At 32.0% G+C, this 21,708-nt stretch overlaps 1 long non-coding RNA gene across 1 annotated transcript; it reads left to right on the top strand.

The window, feature by feature from the left end:
* Positions 1–10,336: 10,336 nt before the first annotated feature.
* LOC143044576 (uncharacterized) lies at positions 10,337–16,055 on the top strand. The gene is made up of 5 exons (XR_012968718.1): positions 10,337–10,411; positions 11,636–11,980; positions 14,057–14,194; positions 14,712–14,795; positions 15,207–16,055. It is a non-coding gene; the product is annotated as an uncharacterized LOC143044576 (long non-coding RNA).
* Positions 16,056–21,708: the final 5,653 nt, after the last annotated feature.

Here is a 21,708-nt window from a genome sequence, read left to right as displayed (position 1 = left end):
AGAGAAAAAATCTGGGAATGTAGCAAAAATGAAAACACACGAGTAACAGCCAAATAGAAATCTGTTGAAGACACAAAGTGAAGAGAGGGGTATATGTTTTGTAGTACATTGGCCATATAAATGTTGCAAATATACCACACAGCGATATATATTGACCTTGGCAAAAAGGGTTTTCCTTTCTAGGATTTGTTGTTTGACAAAATTGCATAGTAAAAGGGTGTAGTAGAGCTTAAGCCGTAAAACAAATTCCTATGGGAAAATACAGTTTCTGTATTTACGGAATTGCAACCTTAGAACTATATAGTTTAAGAATAATAGTTATCATGATTATTTAACAGTATTATCGCAATGGGCTGCATATATGCTCATTATGTTCAACAACATTAAAAAGAAATAAATTTAAAACTTAAAAAGTGACAAAAAGGTAGCCACCATGAGCAACCATTGTATTGACTTATCCAGCTTTAAAAACTTTTTTGTGTACAGTTAAAAAATGTATGTACATTTTTATTTGTAATCTATAGTATTAAATCAAACAGATACACAAGAAATGTTCATTATTGTTTTACGGCGTTGTCGGATATATCTATATCGGGTGGCACTGTTTTAGAAATATATTGTATAGTCAGTAAAATGATATTCCTTAAATACCCAAGAACTTAACTATTTCAAGTATTATTTAATGCTTCATATGGTTTTTTTTAACCGTTACGTTTAATTGACAAACTTAGTTTATTTATTTATTATAGATTGATAATTTTTACTGCTTATTGACTTTCGGGTTTTGTTTTCAAAGTTTACTAAAGTGACATATTGATAGACAAACACCAAAGAATAGTATAGCACGTGAATAATAAGTGAGATGCGTGTTTGTTTTCTAATTGTGCATGCGTTCCATTAAGTTAACAAAACTTAAGCAGACCAGTTGTAAAATTATTTAGTGCATACATGTAACAGTGGGTTTTTTTTTCAGAATCGATTTAGTGCAATGTAATAGTTTATGACGCGGTGTGTCAGAACGAATGGTGATCTTACACTGACATATCAAGTCAGAGTGGAAAACAAAATGATCATCTTAGCTCTTCTAGACTATATGAGATAATAATAACGTGTAATTATATCTAGTTTAAAATGCCATACAACAATTATAACATACCTAATTTTTATATTACCTTTTAGTATATACCCTTTATGTTCCCATGAAACAATGCGTAAATGTGTCTAATTAACAGAGAGTTTGTATTCCGTCGTCCTGGTGTTGGAATATGAATCGTGTATTTATATACTTAATGTTATGAGTGCAATTCCTCGCATAGACTCTTACTAGAAATTTAGTGCATTTCTCTACATCAAGTAAGTCTTTATTTCGCTGATATATTTCTTTGTCGTATTGTATGTTCGACATTCCCGGCTAAATGTTACATATCAAAAGAAAGCATGCAGAACACAGGAGTTAGGATTTTATACTATCATCTACACTCGTTTACACAGTTTTAATTCAAGACAATAATTCGATAGCAGACAATTTTGGAAGATTTAAATAAAAGTAAGGATTTTTTTAAATAGAAAGTAGCTAAAAGCATTTTTTAACTTATCTAATCAAAAATCTAAAATGTATTTAAATATATTTTGTTAACTTTGAAGTATTATAATAAAAGACTTTAAATGTTTCAATCAAAAAAGATAAAACACGATTTACAATTGAACGTAACTTGATACATAAAGAGATAAGATATATATATATATATATATACATATATATATTAAAAAGATATTAGTTTTGTAGACGCTGTATATATATATTTGAATATAAATCGTCTAAACATCAGCCCAACACATTTTTTTATTCTTACCTGACCGGGATTTGACATCTTGCTACTGAGATATCGTGACACCAAATTGCCTTGCACTGTACCCGACTCGCTTGACACTCGACCACCTAGGCTCTACATATATATTTATATATATACTAGTCCACGCTGTAAATATGTATAAATGTAAGGCAAAGTTAAGACTTGACGTCATTTCTTATTAGGCCCTTCTTGTTTTAAATCCTAAACGTTTTACTTTATTAAGGAGAGGGGGCAAAATGTTGGCCTCTAGCAACCTGATAAACGTTGTTTTTTTTTTGGATCACATAACATGCGCAGGAAATTAATTTTTATATTTGTCAATAATCTAATAATTGGATCGGATATATATCCTCCCCCTAAAGAAAAAAAACACGTTTAAGAGGATGAACGCTTAAGGCGCATAATGAGAAATGAGTCCGTGTCTTAACTTTGTCTTAGGCAATTCCAGACTTTTCTTTGGTACAATAACATAACCATATTAACTCGATATTAGCAAACCTTTTGTATAATTTGCATGACGCAATCACCTAGGTTCTTGTTTCCTGGTATTTGGTTACCTTGAGAATTGATTTCTGTCCACCAGCTTTCAAATCGACCATATCAAAGACAAAGGACGAAAAACGAAAATTAGTTTAATACCTACAAATTTAACCAAGCATTCTACAAATCACATTCTGTATCAGTGTATAGTGTTAAAGACGAAAAACGAAAAATAATGTATTACCTTTAAATGTTCTCAAATATTCTACAGATCATTTCCGTGTGTATATATGGTGTTAAGTATTATGAAACTGCAAATCAATACTGTTTGTTTAAACAGATATATAAATTGGCAGGTTTCCATCTATTTCACCCAAAAAAGATTGATTAAAAATTCATTTTACTTAGAATTATGGAATAGTTCCTTTACTTTAAATATGTTATCATACTTCTTTTTCGACCACTATTGTTATTTAAATTAAATGACGACCTATAATACATAACAAATATACCAACTTTCTCTAGTTGAAGTCTTAAGATACGTACCTTCGTGTAACTACCTGCAACGAATTGTGTACATTGTTTAACTGTGTATTTAAAATACAAATCAGAACACATACTGATATAAGTATATTTAGTTCGCATATAGCCACCCGGAATATACATTAAAACAATTTCCTCAGTGCCATAGACAAAGACTATTCATCCAATGCTGTGTTAGAAAGGGTAAGAAAATTTGATATTTTATAATTCTAGTTAACCAACATTAACGACAAACAAAAATCAGTAATAATTCTTTCATTGAAATATCGTCAATGTTTGGCTGCCAAAAATAATAATATAAATCTAACTATCAAGTATTAAGTAATAGAATATTCTCTTCAAATTCGTTTTTGATGTTTTTTCCACATGTTTTAATTCAAACAATTATGTGGACAAACAAACATGCGTCCGGTGTACCAAATTATAAGACTGATATTTAAGTTAAGTTATGATATAACATAATACTAGCATTAACTATTTCGCGTAGAAGTCTTTCGGCAATTTTGAAAAAGTTATATTATGCACTGCTCCGGAAATATCTGTTAATTTCTACATTTGAAAACGCCTGCACCAAATCAGGAATACGACTGTTGTTGTCCATTCGTTTGATGAGTCTTATTATTTGATTTAGCCATTTGAATAGGGACTTTGTTTTGTATTTTCCTCAGAGTTCAGTATTTTTTGTGATTTTACTTTTTTGTATTATTGTAATATGTTTTTTATCGAAGGAAACAAACGAAATTATTAGAAATACTAGGCTTTTCTACCTCAGGAATAGATTACCTTAGCCGTATTTGGCAAAACATTTATGAATTTTGGTCAACAATGCTCTTAAATTTTATTTGGCCTTTTTAACCTTTTTTGGCTTCGAGCGCCACCGATGAGTCTTTTGTAGACAAAACGTCTGGTGTAAATAAAAATATAATCCTGGTATCTATGATGAGTTTATCACATTGAACATGTTTAGAGAAATATATCGAAGTGTAACTACTAAAGGTTAGGAATCAAATAGTATTGTTTAAGTATTGTAACGGACAATTTGGTAGTATAATGTAATAATCGGCAATTCTTACATTATTGCTCCGATTTTACTGCCTACTATTCTTGAGATCATGAATAGGACTGAACCATCTAACTACCAGAAGGATACACATATTCATATTTTAAAGAAAAGCAAATTACCAGAGGGATATTCAAACTGACAAGTCGACAAAAAAAATGACAACGCCATTGTTTAATAAGAAAATAAAAACAAACAATAGTATACAACATAGAAAACTAAAGACTTAGCAACATGAACTCCACCAAATACTTGAGGGTGATAAGAGGTGCTCCGAAAAGGTTAGAAGATCCTTGCACCATATGTGGCGCTCTTCGTGTTGTTCACGTTTAATACATACCCGGTAGTAAGTCTTATTCGCTATGTAACAGAAAGGGAAACGGGGTTGTTATTACAACATACGGAACGTATCCGCTATCAATTGTGAAACTGTAATTCTCTAATTTTTGCGCTATTTTCACATTTCCTGACCGGTGTGAGAAAAATATTTCTCCTCACTAGTGAAAAATCTGTTCTCGGCAAATGATTAGTCGAAATTTGATTATGACGTCAAAATGTTTTGTTTTCTTCTCAAATTTCCTATTGTGACGTCATGAAAAAAGGCGACCTTGCCTGATGACGTCGCATATAAAGAGCACAATTTTCTGAAAATCTTTGAAAAAGAACGATAAAAAGCATTAGAGAAACAGATTCCGACACTATAACTCGTGTATTACGATATTTCTCCACTCTCGACAATTAAATTTTATTATTTAAAGGGCTCGGCAAGCCTCGCCCTTTAAATAATAAAATTTAACTGTCTCGAGTGGAGAAATATCGTAGTACACTTGTTGCAGTGTAAGAATCTATATTTCCATAACGGTCAACCAACTCGTGATGGCGTCGGTAAAATTTACGTAAAGAATATTTGATCTTTTCCATTTGGAAATTTAAGTTTAATAGCTTCCTTGTGAGTAGCAACCCTCTGTCATGGAATTCGTGAAAGGAAATACATGTTCGATATTATTGTTTCAATTGGAAGATATACACTCCGTATGCAGGCGCTGTTTTTCGTAAAAACAAAATTTCAACAGACTCTCATTGTCAAGTGCTTGATGTTAATCAAAATAAGCAGCAGACATAATTGTAGTGTTGTATTCTTTATCTCAAGTGCGATGAAATAGATTCGTCCAACTAAGTCGCCAAATTTTGAATTATTAAGTGAAAGAACATCATTAATTTACATGGCGGAAAGTAAAGTTAAAGGATACTAGTATTGCTAACTTCTTTTATTTCTTCCTACGAAGTTTTTGTATGAAGTCATCCTCATTAGAACTAAGAAACAAGTTGACAAGAAAAGTACTCTTTGGTTCCCATCGGAATACCAATTGTTTGTTCCAAACGTAATCTGATGTAGAAAATGTTGGAAATTTCTGGTTTTATAGCTTGCTAAACTTATCACTTGTATGACAGTCGCATCAAATTCCATTATATTGACAACGATGCGTGAACAAAACAAACATATATAATAGATATAAAAGTCAAAAATAGGGGTACAGTAGTCAACATAGTGTTATGATCTTAATCACTATGAAAACAAACAAATATTTAACAAAGAAGCACAAAAAGGGCGTATATCAAATTTAACAACCTCATTCATTGCTTTTTTATTATACGATTTTATCTATCTATGTTGAATCCACTCATTATGAATTTAAAGATTCTAAGTACTGAGACCGAATCCTTACCCTGCCAGGCACATGGTTCGGTTAATACAAACATTAACAGTGCAGTGAAGGAAGATCCAGTTCTACATTTATGCAACTTCTCACTGTATCTATTTCAAATAAAAGAATGTCGATTAACTTTGAAATATTTTTCTTCAATGGCTCCTAGATATAAAAGTCATGAGGGCGAGACGTCATATATCGAAGGACGTCAATGTTAAGCATGTAACATAGACGTCAAGCTGTCGTATTTTTCTTGCACATGATATGCAACCTTAAAAAAACTGCTGGCAGCATTGACGTTATGTTTCACGCAAAGAACGTTGCTTGCTCAAGTTCATCGATGTCGATCACTCAATGGAGTACATGTGACTTCATTCATACAACCGAACAACTATCCCAACCTTTTTCACATTTATCAAGCACGCATAAAGTAGATTTACTAAGTATTCCACTTTAGGTCATATTCTAAAACCAAAAAAATCAAACACTTTGACATATTGCCGATAAACAAAATAATAATGACATTTTATTTTAAAAAAAAGACTTCATCAGCCCGTTAAAGCGGGGTCGCTTGATATTCGAGCTGATAAAGTCAGTCTCCGGGTGCAGGAATTTCTCGCTGCATTGAAGACCTGTTGGTGACCTTCTGCTGTTGTCTATTCTATGGTCGGGTTGTTGTCTCTTAGACACATTCCCCATTTCCATTCTCAATTTTATTTAGTAATAATATATAAAAAAAGGTCATTATTCTATATGTGTTTATCATGAGAATGATATAAGTAAAAAAAGTGTTTTTAATTATAATTTTTCTCCTTACGTTCTTTGTTTAACATAATTGACATGTTATGATAGTTGCTAGTCGAATCAACATACCGACACATTAGCTTAAAAGCAGAATTATAACTTGTACATATAAGAGCGAATGTTCAACAATACCCAAATCGTCAAAGTATGTTTCATGTCAATCAAACATTCGGTAATCCCCGACAAGTCCCTCCCTATGACAAAGTTTTAGACAAAATCTGTAAGATTTTACACTTTTGACTATAAACACAGTTTGGTTTAACGACCTTTACTACCGATGGGGGTCTATTCAATCTCAGTCTCTCGCTATTTTTATATGCTGGCAACATTGGCATTTAAAACGGATGTTCGTCTATTATATTGAAAATCACAACAAAACTTGAACATTTCGAATTTCGTTATCAATAGAATTGCTAATTTATTTATATCATATTTTGAGATTTTTAGAAAGTTTGAGGCTTATACAGGTGGTTTTTAGATTTTATAAACATATCATTAACATTTCACGCTGGGAAAAGGTATCGGTAGCTTGATTATTGTACTCTTTACAACACGAAAATATTTTAATAAATTTCAATTCTTATATAATTAAATAGACCTGCAAATATTATGAACAGGTTTTTAACAAATCATTTACCTGTTTTCAGTTAAATTGAATGAAATTGAAAATCACTGCTAGCAAAAGGAAACTTGTATATATTGGCACGTTTCCATTTAATTGTATAAGTGTACCAAAGGGAAAGAAATATACATTTTATTTAAAGTTGTCTTAATTTCTCAAAAGTGATAAATATCTAAATTAATGACGTATTTTAAGTAAACATATATCATTAAAATATTATTCATACATATTGAAAATAAATGCACCAAATGATCTAACTTTAAAAACCTTGTTAACCTTGTCTTATCACATCGAACGATCTATATACATTATCGGATATTAACAAAAAAACAATAGTGAATATATATTAAATTTCTTTTCTCTTCCTATATAGTCATCTAGACCATGTATTTCAATAGTCTTATATAAATAGACGCTTAGAAAATCTTCTAATTTACCAAACAAATAACAAAATAACTTGTAATAAATAGTTTGTCATATAGTACCATGTATGTAAATTCCGACATGACAACCTTCTGTACGTAAATAGTCAATAAAATTTTTATAATACATTTAAAATCTATTAAAAATAGTTATATCATCGCAAAATCTCATTGAATATGGTTGGCTTATAATACGGATATCCATGCAATAACCCTATCATTTTCGTGTGATCAAACAATGATATCACAAATAGTATATAGCAAATTTTTTATCAATGATCTTTACATTTTAAGTCATATGAAACGAGTGACTGGTAAAAAATAATGTTTATCAAATTCTTGAACCAATGCATATATACATCATAAACTTAGTCTTCTGTGCATGAATTTATCATTTTTAACGCAAACATATCGTATAATCGTCAATTTTGTCTCCTCTCTGTCTGTTATAGTGTTAAAATATTGCATCTAATTATTTAGAATTGAGAATGGAAGTGGGGAATGTGCCAAAGAGACAACAACCCGACCATAGAAAAAAACAACAGCAGAAGGTCACCAACGGGTCTTCAATGTAGCGAGAAAATCCCGCACCCGGAGGCGTCCTTTAGCTGGCCCCTAAACAAATATATACTAGTTCAGTGACAATGAACGCCATACTAATTTCCTAATTGTACACAATAAACTAAAATTAAAATAATACAAGACTAACAAAGGCCAGAGGCTCCTGACTTGGGACAGGCGCAAAAATGCGGCGGGGTTAAACATGTTTGTGAGATCTCAACCCTCCCCCTATACCTCTAGCCAATGTAGAAAAGTAAACGCATAACAATACGCACATTAAAATTCAGTTCAAGAGAAGTCCGAGTCTGATGTCAGAAGATGTAACCAAAGAAAAAAACAAAATGACAATAATACATAAATAACAACAGACTACTAGCAGTTAACTGACATGCCCGCTCCAGACTTCAATTAAACTGACTGAAAGATTATGATTTCATCATATATTGTCAACATATATTGTCGTGTTTTGAATCCGTAGTTTACCGCCTATAGTAAACATTTAACAAAGAAGGATGGATATTGAGCACGTGTATAACATTCACAATCAAATAATCGTTTATTTTAAATCCATGGGTATTGCGATCACCGGATTTTTACGAGAGGGTCACGCTAAGGTCACGAAAAATATGTCGACGAATTGCTTCCTGGAAGCAAGCAATTAAAAAAAGTTATCTCCTTCTAAATGTCGCCAAAGAATTTTCTTCAGAAAAAAACTATGTGCTCATAAGTTTGATAATGAAAACTATTCATTTAGCTATAAAAAAAAAACATATGCATAATATTTTTTTTAAATTTGAGGTTTCATATGACTTTAATGGGCAAAGAATGTCTACAAATCTTAATCTAAATTCACACTGAACAAATATCAATTTATAAACGTGACAGTCATTATTTTTTTTTTGGGGGGGGGGGGGGGTAAATTATAAGTAACGGAAAATGTTTAGAATAATCAATTATAAATGTTATGTTATTTGAAAGTAAAGTGAGTCATGCTAAAGTCTATTAATACATTAGAAAACAATTGATTCATATATATAGTACGGAAATGTGATAAAGGTTTAATAAGGAGAATATTATATTTTAATACATAAGTTCAGTGTCCTTTAATACAAGTACAGCATATTAAGATGTCACTTGACCGACCATTTTCTCCAAAGAACATTCCTATATGGGGAGTTATTATTCAAATAATAACTCCCTATATAGGAATGGTGATTAATGTTTAGAAACGGGAATACACTGACATAAACAATACAAAATTATTTATTTTCAAATAATAAATAAATAGATAGCTATCAGGTAGGCATTTCACAACTCTTCGCTGTTCGTGTACGTTTTTCTTCTAATTTGTAACATAACTTCCCTTGTTCACTTTGTTTAAAGATTTCACCGGTTTGCATATTTTCCTCAGGCAAAGTTGACTTTAGATGAATTTGGCTATTTATTTTAGGTAATTTGACATATAGCTCTTCAACGGTTTCGGTACTTATACATCCTCGGATTTCAAGTGTTCCTGATGAAGGAAAATCCAGAAAAGCGCTTTAGACGCATTAAATTATAAAACGTGTTGTTTTAATTTTTCCTATCAATTTAAATTCATGTTTCTCAATTTGCACGCAGTTAGTTTCAAATGTTTTCTCTTGGTCTTTTAACGAAGTAGCATTGCAAATTCAGAATAAGTCAGCAGCCTGTAGAAGATGTTTTTAATACAACAATACACCCCAAAATTGCCAAAATGAGACATTATGTGCTAAAGGAAATATTGGTAATCGTCAGTTTCTAACCACCAGTGTCATGCCGTTTCCAAAAGCCACCATTTCTCAAAGATAAATTTCGCCCTTTTAAACAGACTTTGTTCTTATGTTGTGCTGTTACATAAGTGTCCCGAATTAAGTTGAGTAATGGACGCCCACAAATTTGTTTAACCCCGCCACATTTCTATGTGCCTATACCAAGTCAGCAGCCTGTAATTTGATGGTAATTGTTTGTTTTATCACATTTGTTTTTGAATTTTTATTTTTCTTCATAAATAAGGCAGTTATTTTTTTATTGGTTTTGCGTCTTTGGCTTCGGGACGTTTTACAGCTCGCTGTGCTGTATGAGTTTCGCATATTTTTGCAGGCCGAACGATGACCTACAGGTTTTAACTTCTGCGCCATTTGGTCTGGTGTAGAGTTGTCTCATTGGCAATCATACCATATCTTTTTATTTATTATGTGTTCTTAAAAAAATTGCGTTGGAAAATTCATCTGAAAAATTTACATGTATTTTCATTTCAGATTAAAAAAACAAGATCTCGCATCAAATTAAAATGAAAATTATGAGTGCTTTTGCATTTTCAACATCATACTTCATAGGTTGGTATATTTTGTTATTTAAAATCATCTACATAGACAATTTACAGTTTAAGGTCCAATGTAAATTTTGTTTATTCAAGAACAGTCATTACTGATAAAAAAAAATATACAGTTTTCGTCGTCTTTGGAAAAATTTGATAGTTACAATATTTTTGATTATTTATATATATATGTCAAGCAAATGTGGAAATGAGAGACCTGTTTTTTTCATTAAACTAATCCTTCAGTTATTAAACCAGAACTTTCTAAAATTCAAAAACGTATACGTAAATATTGATAATGTACTCCACAAGCAATGTGTTCATTGAGAGAATAATAACAACTTTTTTATGGTGAAATTTTCAACATCACTCTAAATAAAAACACGACATCTCCGAGTCGAAGGCCGTACTATGACCTATATGTGCTTACTTTTGACATATTGTGCCTTGGATGGAGAGTTTCTCATCGGCGCTTATACCACATCTTCTTATGTCTGTTTTAACTATATCGTGCTATCAACTTCTTCCACATTGTTTTTTTCTTTCTTTTACTTCTGATAAATACTATTCATTAAAAGTTAGTAAAGTAGATTGAGTTTTAAGAGACGTATTTCTAAATCTATATGTTAACATATCTATTCGAACTCACGAAAATGCTGCATTTCAAGAAAAATTCAAAAGGGAAAGTCATTTATCAAATGACAATATCAAAAGCCCAAACATATCAAACGAACGGATTACAACTGACTTATTCCTGACTTGGTACAGGTATTTTCTTATGTAGAAAATGGTGGATTAAAGCTGGTTTTATAGCTAGCTATACCTCTCACTTGTATGACAGTCGCATCAAATGTTATTATATTGACAACGATGTGTCAAAAATAGGGGTACAGCAGTCACGCCAGAAATGAGCAACGCTAGTTATATTCAGAACAAAGTATAAGATCAAAACGTAAATTAAATATGTATGACTGTTGTCCGCCAGGAATTTCAATATTTGGTATTTAAAGAAGCCTTTACCTATTTGTACACGTTCAATCATAATACATCTGAGTTTACGCATTTAATATCATCATATTTTCTTTCACTTTTAGTATAGGTCTGATTTGAAAGAAAACATCTTTTTTGTTCGAAATGACGCTTGAAAAATGGTACTTCAGCTATCGTGCATGTTTGTGCTTAGAGATGTAAAATTTCATGAAAATAAAACTCATATTAACAGCCATATTTATATTTTTTACAGTAACGGCAATTCCCGTCTGTAATGACACTATATGTTTATCATGGTATAACAGAGGAAATCATTTGGTCTTAACTTGCCATGTTCCAGATTTACACAAACACATCATTTTTCATGCTCCTTCCAAGCTTAATGACGAATACGCATTTTGTGTCATGCCGTTTCCAAAACCCAAATGTTTCTCAAGGCACATTAATAGTATCATTGAACAAGATCCAACAACAAATCGGACTACTTTTACATTACAATATTCTAATTCCAAGGATTTGAATGGAAACTGGAGTTGTAGTCATGGTAGCGGTGGTGATCATACTAGCACTGAAGTAGATTTGACTCCAACCCAATCAGGTAAATCATTAAGTGTATTTCTATTATAATTGTAAATCGAATCAACTGGTATACTTAACGTTTGAAAATGACAGTATAAAAATTGATTAGATGTAAAGTTGTCAGTTCGATGTCTTTTGTTTGTTCCAACATTTTGAAATTTTCTATACTGTCTATTTCAAAATGGAAAGATTATGTGCTAATGAAATAAACTAAGCCAAGTTACTTTGTGCACATTAACTACGACAATAAACTCTCCCTTTGTCGGATGGCTATTACGTGCCGACTTACAAAGACAAATTAGTGAAACCGAAAAGTTTGTGCGGTATGGCAATACAAATGTCGTGCTGTGTTATATTGATCACTTGTCAATTGATATCAGTAAATATAATCTGTTAAAATGTTTTTCATCTACAGATATTACTATAACTGTTTAGGTTAAAGAGAGTATGGTTATATTTATGTTGTGCTTGTGTATAATTTACTAAGTAAGCTGCGAAGTTGTGACACAGTATACCTATTCTTGAATTTCTCCCCAAAAATACCTGTATATACCAGCTGAGGGTAATTAGTATACAGCATAATTCCTGGAACTCCAACAGAAATTATAAACATGTTCCCTATTCGATTTAAAGTTGAATATTTGGCATAAACCGTCGGTTTAACTTAAATAAATATATGCACGCTGTAATTTTGCTTTTCTTATATTTTTTCTTCGGCGTCTCTGATGACTCTTTTCTTAACAAAACGTGCGTCTGGCGTATATGTATCTATGATGAGTTTATATAATCACAACAATTATATTCAAACTTACTCTGTTCCCTAGTACCGACTGCCACAAAATGTTTATTGCTTGTCCTTTTGTACACTGCGCGTGTCGCTGCAATGGATATATAAAAGTCTTCGACTTTCACTCAGAAACTATTTGACAAAAAATGCTTCAAACTTGATAGGTTATTTGTCTCTCTTGACTATGTGCACGAGACGGATTGTTCCTCAGAGGAATCAGCCCGTAAAGATTCCCTCAAAGAACATCGCGAGCATCTTTTACTAAAACTAATATCTTAAGTATGATAAATTCCCATAATGCTGTTATTATACAATGCTATATATCAGAATCCTCTAAGACATCACAGTATACAGTTATCATAAAGGCCTATTCAATTAATAAGTCTATTTTTAAAAAGGTTAAAAGTTTTTACTGGATAAAAAAAGCTTTCCCCGTTCAAAAAAAGAACTAAAATATGTTGAAATCTACCAGTCGATTACCTTAAAATTGCTTATTTACAAACAATGTTACTTATACTGATATTAAAAAAACAAATACTGCCTTCATATTCTAAAAGAACCGCATTCATTCTAGAATTTATAGCATTTGTTTATTTATGTATAGGAGAAAATCACAGCACTTAAAATTTTAAACGAACATAAACTTTTGCTTTCAACTAACTATTGAATATATATTTAGACTTTAGTTGTTGTTTGTAGTTGAACAAAATGTTTTAAAGTTGGACAAGGTTTCTCACTCTTCCTAACATATGGCAATGGTTCCCTTTGGTCACTCTGGCTTCTCTCATAAATAAAAACTGACCGCAACAAAATAGCGCATAATATTGAAAGTGACGTCTAAAACCAATCAATCAATCATGCATTCGACACTAATAAGTAATAAAATACTGTGCAATACAACACATACAACACATCAAGTTGAACTTAAATGTTTTGGAAAAATAAACAGTTCTTCACTGCAAATGTCACCTTAAGTGTTGCTCGTGATATAATATTGTATATACAAATGGATCCATCATATTTTCTGTCTAACGTAATCCGATCTTTTACAGACTGTGGATGGTTAAGAGCTTGAAATAATTTATAAAACACCTAATTTATAATCAGCGACCTGCTCTGCTCCTTTTTTTTTAGAAAGGTTACACTTGTAAAGGATAATTTTTAATCCAATGGTATTAAGGATATACCTAAGTAAGAATGCAACCAAACAGCGCAATAAATCAAAACAGAAAATGCATAACTGCTTAAGCGTCTTTTAACAAACCAAACAACTATTAGTATACATTTTCTTTATTCATATAATTTCAGATCATCATACGTCTTTGGAGATTAGTGCAGTCATCGTGATTATAATTCTAGTGTCGGTTGCAATCTACATTATATTGCGATTGGCGATGAACTACAAGTGTTTTTGGCTGCACTGCTATTGCAGCACATGCATATGGAGTATGTATATATTCCAATTAAAACAATTTTCGAGGGCTTGCATTACTTTCCTGACATGAAATCTGTTCTTAATCCTTTAATAGAGGTTTGATGCTTACAATATTGATAACTTGAAAACGTATAAAAATTATAATATATCATTCAAACTAAAGATATTGAAATTTGAATTTGCTACTACGCTTTTCATACCAGAGCAATCTTAAGCAATTAATTGTTGACTCGCAGTCAGAAAACAATACCAGAATGCTATGACTCCTTAAGGACTCACGTTTACGATGTATACTACATTGTATTTGAATTAGGTTATAAAAATAAATCGAAAGCGTTGGTATGTGACTTTGAGTTAGTTTGATGATAAAACTGAGAGCATGTAGATAATGGCCAAATTAGATAATATTAATATAAATAAATATATGCCATCCGTAACGTGTTGTTTAACACGTAGCAATCAATCCAAACGTCAATCTTTTAAGAATTGCATTAATTTGGTATTTATTTCTTATCATTTTTTTCATAGCTATTATAGTTTCCAGGATGTTAAAAAGAATAGGCTTTTTAAATAATCAGAAAAATATCGAATTAACGACATTGGTTACTCCAGGTAAGCTTTAACATGATTAAATAAAATGATGGCACATGACTGAAAAGCATGGTCGAAATGTGTTTGCTATTAGATAAGACTAATAACTTATGCGAAAACTGTTAATTTCGATACTCCGGTTAAAAAATACTCGGTAAAATCAGCATGAACACCAAACAGTCATGTTGTCTCAAAACATATCAAAATGTAATGGAAATCGAAAGTACTTTTTCAAGTCCAATAAATATTTGAATTAGTTAGAATACCAAAGAAAAAAATCTTTAACTAAATTATTAAGTATATCACTCCTATAGTCCTATCTTAAAAAAAAAAGATAATGGCACATTTGATTTTACAAACAAATGCTATCATATGTATTGTACAATTACGATTTGAAAAGAAAATAGTGATTTTATTCAAATCCACTTTTAGGTGTCGCAGAGGAAAAGGCAATCAACGAAAAACAAAGTAGTACCAAAAATGAAAACTGAGGAGAAGTCTGTATATATGTGGGGGTCAACATACTGTCACATTTTAGGATGAAAATCAAGACATACCACTGCAGAAAGCCACAACAAAGAGATATCACATTGGAGTTTACAATGCAAACTTTAGTAATATGGCGGCTATTTGTGTAGAAAGCAAAATCACTTAATTGTGGGTGAATGACCATATCGATTCTGAACGTTTAATTTGGGAATATAGAAATATACAATAGTTGTTGATCTTATCAACTAACATTTTAGAGATTCAAAAATTAAAGGAAATATCAGTCAAAGATATTTTATCATCACTTTGTTTCTTGTTATTTCTGATTGTTTTCTTAAGACCAATACGATATATTTTGTGATTTTGCTTGAGCCATATGAGTGTCATTTACAAATAAATATTCAATTTTAGGTCAAAGAAATATATAAACTTTTTTGTATGAGGCGGAGAAACTGGGGAAGGGAGATGTTCTACCGAGTCCTTCCATAGTTTTGCGCCGAGTACAAACAGGTTGATATTTTTATGACATTGACCTATATAATATTGTTATACTGCAACTTAAATTGATACATTGATAGCTTTTGAAATTGTAATAGAAATAGTAAACTTTTTTTCATCCCTTAATGGACCCCTGATTGTGGAGAAATTGTTGTATGATGTAATTGACATTATAAAACATATAGCTATGTTACTATATTTAGGAAATAAACACAATTAGTTGCAGTATAAATTCTTTAATTACTTCTGATGGTATGAATGACTCTGACATAATTTTTTTTTTTCATCTCATGTAATACCAATTAATATTCTTATTTAAAAACTTTTAAACTTTCAAAAAGATAAATAACACTGTCAAAATTATAAGTTAAAACGAACTTTTGATTAAATAATATAACAAGTAATAATAGGTACTTATTAATTAACTTACATACATGTGTATTTATCATACATGTATAAGGTGTATTTACAAAACAAATGAGTGGAGATAAGCACTAGCGAAACATTTTTTTTTTCTTATATTCTTCTAAATCACGTTTTATTTACAAGTACAAGTGTGATTTATATAATTTATGGACAATAGATGATAAACAGATGCCTGTCAAACATCTAATGACAAACTTAAGTTAAATGCATGTTTATGCATAGAACATGTTGGTGTTTGATGAATATAAAACCTGCTCTGAAATAGGCTGACACATTGAGCAGGATTGTTTATCGTGCTTGTTCACAAGATAACTGTCAACATTGAAGACATGTTATCCTAGCTATTCTTACTCTGAGCAGACAGGTCGAAAACTCTTTCTTACTCTGACTCCTTAAATCCGTGCGTTTAGCAGTGAATACCAAAAATCAAACTTTCCGGATTTGTGTTTGATCCTCTATAAAATCTACATATCCGTTTTATCTTTAAATGTTCATGATTTTTTTCTCAAGGATTTTCTTATATTTTTTTTTCTATAAAGTTTTCGCTTGAATTAGAAGTTTACTGATTAGACTTTTGATTTGGAACATGTTTTTTTTTTACTTTATATTATGGAATTGTTTATTATTATCCACAAACCAGCAAATTTGAGAACAAGTCCCCTTGAAATATAGAAAGATTCTAACAAAACATTTAGAATGGAAACGGGGAATTTTTCAAAGAAACAACCAAAGAGCAAACAAAAATTGCTTCGGCGTGTTTATCTAAATTATTATTAACATTGCTTGAATAAACCGAATGATTCAGTCGTTATATTTCGCTGCTCTATGATGGCTTAATTAAGATAGCTAGAATTGACCATCATGTTGTAGTTTCTTATTGCCAACCAATTTGTTGAAATTGGTGGTAAAGTTTTCCAACAAATTGTCGACATTCCAATGAGAACGAATTGTGCACCTCTCCTTGTCGGCCTCATGTTATTTTTATACGAGCCGGACACTTGATTTTAAACATATTTTATTCATTAAGATATGAAAAGGATTGAGCAACAGGCACAGCCTATAAAAGCTCTCTCCATATTACATGTTCAAGGTATAATTCAATTATTACAACTGTATTAAAATAATGCAATATAGTGGAACATGCATGCTACTTATGAGCACACACGAGCAAATATATGTTTACAGTGTTACTTACTAAATGCAAAGTATATTTAAGTATATAGGCAATTCCTCATCATGTATTCAAGAACCTTGAAACATGCAAATATCCTTTATAAGTCATTAGAGATATATATATATATGGCTTGAAAGAGAAACTTGAGCTTGCTTAGTGGATTAAATGAATTAATGTTTAAGTGGAGAAACACAAGAAGATCAAATAAGCCAGATCATTTAATTATACATTCAGATATATTGATGATGCTCTTTCCAACCACAATTAAAACATTACAGATTTGGCGACCTTAATATGTTCTCCATAATCATAAATTAAAGAAACAACAGACAAGACTTCCTTCGTCCGGATTTTTAGACGTCGTGTACCTCGTATTTGACATAAGTGGTCAATGCAGTACAAGAATCTATGACAAACAAGACGATGTGGGTTTTGAAATTATCAATTAACCCCACATTAGCAACAACGTCATCTGTATATGGGTTATACACTTCCCTAATCATTCGATATCCAAAAGCTTGCAGCAGCAACTCAGATTAGATGACGCACCACACCTGTCTGCCTAATATCTGTCTAAACAGACATTTGATAAACCAGGGTTATGAAAAAAAAGGCTCATCCTTTTTCGAAAAAGAAATACCGGAAGATATCAAGACCTTGCTTATTTCCCTCTCAATTTCACAAATTATACATGATGGTCTTCAATTATAGATTCTCGGTGTGTATCGTCTTAGTTACGTGTTAAATTTTTATTTGTTTTCCAATATTGGTTACCTTTCTTCTTTAGAATTTTTATTATGCCCCACCTACGATAGTAGAGGGGCATTATGTTTTCTGGTCTGTGCGTCTGTTCGTTCGTCCGTGCGTCCGTTCGTCCGTGCGTCCGTTCGTACCGCTTCAGGTTAAAGTTTTTGGTCAAGGTAGTTTTTGATGAAGTTGAAGTCCAATCAACTTGAAACTTAGTACACATGTTCTCTATGATATGATCTTTCTAATTTTAATGCCAATTTAAAGTATTGACCCCAATTTCACGGTCCACTGAACATGTAAAATGATAGTGCGAGTGGGGCATCCGTGTACTATGGACACATTCTTGTTTTTAATATCCTTTTAGCGTGGCGTGTAATTTTTACATCCGGCCATTGTTTTTGTTGTGCTATGGTCAATTTTCTTTTATTCTTGTCTTTCACTTTTGCTAATGTGTTTTGTCTATATACTTTTCTGTTTTTCTTTGTTGGCATAGTTTATTTTTGATTTTATAGTGAATACAAAAACTAAAGATTTTCTAATCCCAGGCATAGATTACCTTAGCCGTATTTGCTACAACTTTTTTGGAATTTTGGATCCCCAATGCTCTTCAACTTGTTTGGCTTTAGAAATATTTTGATATGAGCGACACTGATGAGTCTTGTGTAGACGAAACGCGCATCTGGCGTACTAAATTATAATCCTGGTACCTTTGATAACTATTTACACCACTGGGTCAATGCCACTACTGGTGGACGTGTCGTCCCCGAGGGTATTACCAGCCCAGTAATAAGCACTTCGGTGTTGACATGAATATTAATAATGTGGTCATTTTTATAAATTGCATGTTAACACAACTTTGAATTTTTCGAAAAATTATGGATTTTCTTATCCTAGGCATAGATTACCTTTGCCGTATTTGGCACAACTTTTTGGAATTTTAAATCTTCAATGCTCTTCAACTTTTTGCTTGTTTGGTTTTATAAATATTTTGATATGAGCGTCACTGATGAGTCTTGTGTAGACGAAACGCGCGTCTGGCGTACTAAATTATAATCCTGGTACCTTTGATAACTATTATATTTCAATGTTGACCGACGTACCCCAATGTTTGACATTTTAACACATTATATCTTTTTGTTCACACATTGTTGTCAACATAATGATATTTGTTTTGACTGTCATACAAGTGAGAGGTTCAGCTAGCTATTATACCGTTATTATTTCGTCAAAAATCATAATTAGCAGTAGGAGGAAAGAGGCAAACAGATACATTCTTGCTAACATGTTCTGCCAAATGTCTTTTTGTGTTTCTTTGAAACATATGACGGGGCTGTGTACTTATACATACCGTCATTGTGCTTTAGTACACTTTTGTAATCTTGTCGTTCATTTTTGCTTAAATGTGTTGTGTCTATATGCCTTTTTGTGCTTCTTTGTTACATATGTAGGACTCTAAAGTGCGATGGAACTCTAAATATCTAAAGTGCGACGGTCACGCTATATAGTGCGATGGTCTACGCTAAAGTAAGATGGTGTCTCACCCTAAAGTGCGATGGTTCTTTGTTTGCTAAAGTACGGTGGTATAACACGCTTAAGTGCGACGGACCAATAAGATAATGTTCTAGGGCTTTAAACAATTTTAAGAACAGTCAATGTATAAATTATAGTCTTTTTGCAAAATCTATTGACGGTCCCTTGTCACCATCGTACGGTGTTTATATATCTCAACTTGTACGATTCGCTCGTGTATGTAACAATGTTTTAGATTTTAACGAGAGAAATTTATGTATTACTGAAAAATTATTACACCAGGGTTTTCGATATCACAAACTAGTCAAAACATTTACTAAATTTTATCATCGGTATAAAGACATCATTCGTAAATATAGCTCAACATGCAGACTTCTAATACGTTCAGGTATTTCACATCCAATTTTTTATGGAAATATTCTTTATAAAGCACAAAGGTGTCAGTATTCACCTCAGAAACTTACAAAACCTTTGAATAGACTTCTTAAGAAGGGATATAGTTACGATACTGTTGTCAAGTCATTAAAGATTGCATATTTTGGCGTTAATATTGAGTCACTGATAAGGTCTTTGCATCGGAACTAAACACATTTATTCTAAAAACAGTTATTGGCATGACACGGGTTATGTTCTTCTCATATATGTTATGATGGTATGATACTAAACCCCTAACGGGAAGGATTGTGCCTGATGTTCATATGATGAAATCATAATCTTTCAGTCAGTTTAATTGAAGTCTAGAGCTGGCATGTCAGTTAACAGCTAGTAGTCTGTTGTTATTTATGTATTATTGTCATTTTGTTTATTTTCTTTGGTTACATCTTCTGACATCAGACTCGGACTTCTCTTGAACTGAATTTTAATGTGCGTATTGCTATGCGTTTACTTTTCTACATTGGTTAGAGGTATAGGGGGAGGGTTGAGATCTCACAAACATGTTTAACCCCGCCGCATTTTTGCGCCTGTCCCAAGTCAGGAGCCTCTGGCCTTTGTTAGTCTTGTATTATTTTAATTTTAGTTTCTTGTGTACAATTTGGAAATTAGTATGGCGTTCATTATCACTGGACTAGTATACATTTGTTTAGGGGCCAGCTGAAGGACGCCTCCGGGTGCGGGAATTTCTCGCTACATTGAAGACCTGTTGGTGACCCTCTGCTGTTGTTTTTTATTTGGTCGGGTTGTTGTCTCTTTCACACATTCCCCATTTCCATTCTCAATTTTATTATAAGGTATATCATATGTGATAGGCATTATAACTGCTGGTAGTCTGAAGTGAATGATTCTAAAAGACCGACCACGTTATAATTGCTAATTGTTACTTAGATGTCACAAAATACTTTTTTTTGTAAATGATTTTTCAACAATTCGGGCGTAATATAAAATATTGTGATTATGAATGTAGCTTGCCGTTCACACGTTGTAGTCTATCCCTTATGGGAACACACCCCCCCCCCCCCCCCTTACAATCGTCCTTCAACATTACAAATACAAAATTGATTATTTAATTATTGTCAGAATATGTCACATTTATTTGTTTTCACATTAGTTCATATGAGAGAGAAAGGTGATGTTCGCCGAGCCTTATTTCTCCTTTTCTGTAGCGACTACAAATCCATGTTATATTTTCCTGCAATTTACAAGCTAATGCTTTAGCCGACAATTTGTAATCTACACATGAAAACATGTGTCCTTTATTTGACCGACGTTACTTTTGAATAAAAGCGTCAACATTTTTACGGTGACTGCAAAGTAAACTGCAACATAAACAGTGATTCAAATGTATCCGTTTGCTTTCAATAAAAGAATGATACAGGATATCTAGGCGAATACTACATGTATATATAGGGCCTATAATAAAACGATCGACTGCAGGATACAAGATCTTCTTTCAGATACCGAAATAAAACACCTTAACTTTAGCACGATTAGGTTTAAATTAATAATGTCATTGACATTGGTTGAAAAGATTTGAAATTTGTCCGGTGTGTACATTTTTAGTTTGTGTAAAGTTTAAAACGACTATTAACGTCATAATCCAACTACGTTTCTTCCGTCTATACTTTCGCA

The sequence above is a fragment of the Mytilus galloprovincialis genome, chromosome 9 (assembly GCF_965363235.1).
Source record: "Mytilus galloprovincialis chromosome 9, xbMytGall1.hap1.1, whole genome shotgun sequence".
Taxonomy (NCBI): domain Eukaryota; kingdom Metazoa; phylum Mollusca; class Bivalvia; order Mytilida; family Mytilidae; genus Mytilus; species Mytilus galloprovincialis.
This window is presented reverse-complemented; position numbering and strand designations above follow the sequence as displayed.